The sequence below is a fragment of the Mus pahari genome, chromosome 3 (genome assembly GCF_900095145.1).
Source record: "Mus pahari chromosome 3, PAHARI_EIJ_v1.1, whole genome shotgun sequence".
Lineage (NCBI taxonomy): Eukaryota > Metazoa > Chordata > Mammalia > Rodentia > Muridae > Mus > Mus pahari.
The window spans coordinates 139,295,283-139,297,366 of record NC_034592.1 but is presented as its reverse complement, the minus strand read 5'-3'; positions in this window follow the sequence as shown (position 1 = coordinate 139,297,366).

Here is a 2,084-nt window from a genome sequence, read left to right as displayed (position 1 = left end):
TGATGGCTCATAACCATCCGTAACAAGATCTGACGTCCTCTTCTGGAGTGTCTGAAGACAGCTACAGTGTACTTACATATAATAAATAAATAAATAAAACTTTAAAAAAAAAAAACAAAGCAGAATTATCTAAGACACTGTTGATATATGTGTAGGACCTTTTGTGGGCCTCACTGAAAATTGAGAACAGGAACACGGGGTTGTGGGGCAATGACAGATGACACAAACATTCAACCTGAGAATGTTTCACAAGGTTCACTTAAGCCCAGACGTTTGGAGACAGCCTGGGGACATAATCCTCAGTGCATAGTGTCATTTAAAAGGAAATATTTGAAAACTTCTAGGAAGTGAGTATATAATTAAAACTTTGAAGGAACCCNACAAAAGCAATTGAAGAAGGAAGAGTTTCTGGAAAAACTTATCACAAAGGTATTTAACACCAGGAAGGAAGTGTGGTCCCTCCGCTGGCTTTCCGGGGCACTATCTATCAAACCCAAATGGTGGGTGTGGCTATCCCTACTTCTCAGATGAGGAAAGGGACACCCAGAAGGAAAATGGCCAGTCAGCCCCTCAAAACCTTGTCTGTCAGTCCCACTATGTCACATAGACTAACAGACTCCCAGCAATCTTACTCTTGTGCTTTTGGCATTTGTAATTGTATTCAGTGTCCCTTCTGTATGTGATTCCCATCCCAAGCCCTCTTGGTTCTTCCTTGGCCCATCTCTAACCCCAACCATGGACCCTGGCATGCCTGGAGAGACCTCAGTGTCTTCTGACTATCCCTGCCACCAACTAGCAAAATGTGACCCCAGGCCTAAGGAATGGTTCCCCAGGCCACCAGAATATAAAGGGGGATCAGCAGCAGCAGTGAAGGCTGAAGATTCCTGGGAAGCTTCGTGAGAAAAGGTGGGGTCCAGACAGACCCCAAGAGAAAGGGAAATGAAGGCTAACCCATAGAAGGGGCACACATACACACACACACACACATACACACAGCTACAAAGCTCCTACTCAGAGGTATCAGAGACCAGCAGTGTTCTTCAGAGTGGAGCAAAGCCACAGTCTAGGAAAGAATAATGCGAAGCAAACAGCTCGCTGGCAGTGTCTGCCCATGAAGAAAGGGCTGAGGCTTGACCCTGACAGGAGGGCTCGCCCCTGGTGTTGGTCAAGTGTCTGGATCCTAGCTGGATCTATGGGCTGTGTCCCCTCAGTTGCTGTCTTTTCTGGTTTCTCTTGGCAGTGTGTTTCTGAGAGTCTGCTGAGGAATGATGGGACGAATGCCCAGCAGAGGGAAAAGTCTGTCCAGCCCAAGCTCCAGTTCCTCTGGTCCAGGCCAGAGACCTGCAAGCAGGTAGGTCATATCTGTGGGATCACCAGGCCCTTCCAAGGCATCATGAGTCACTATAAACCTAGATCTCACTACCTCTGGGACTTTGGCCAACAACCCCTATAAAGCCCCAAGTTTCAATGTCGGCCTATGAATAAATACCCTTCCCTGTGAGCCAGACAAAGGCTCCTGGCTTCAGTCGAGAAGTGGTAAGAACATCCAAGAAGCAGAAAGGAGAGTAAATATGAGGGGCTGGGCAAGGACTTCAGCAGTGGAGCACCTGGCTAGCACACAGGAAGCCATGGGTTCCATCTCCAGCCCGCACACATAAAATAGTTCAGTGGTCACACTGTCTACAGTCCAAGTGTTCAGTGGCCTTGTGGACCGAGTGGCTACCTTATTTATAGTATAAAAGTAGGATATTTATGTTGTTTGTTGCAGGATGTTCTCTACCTAAGAGGTGCTATGAAATACTTGACACAAAATCAGTTTTCCTGCTGTATATGTATGTTTATTTTAAATATGGAGGGGATGCACATAAATACACATAGTAATAGATGGGTTCCTGTAGCTGGAGTTATAGGCACTTGCAAGCCATCTGACATGGGTGCTAGGAATCACAGTTGGTGCTCTACAAGAGCAATGAGAGCACTTAGCCTCGGAGACATCTCTCCAGTCCCTTGTTTCATTTGCATGCATACATACATATATACTTACATGCATACATGCATATACATACATACATACATACATACAT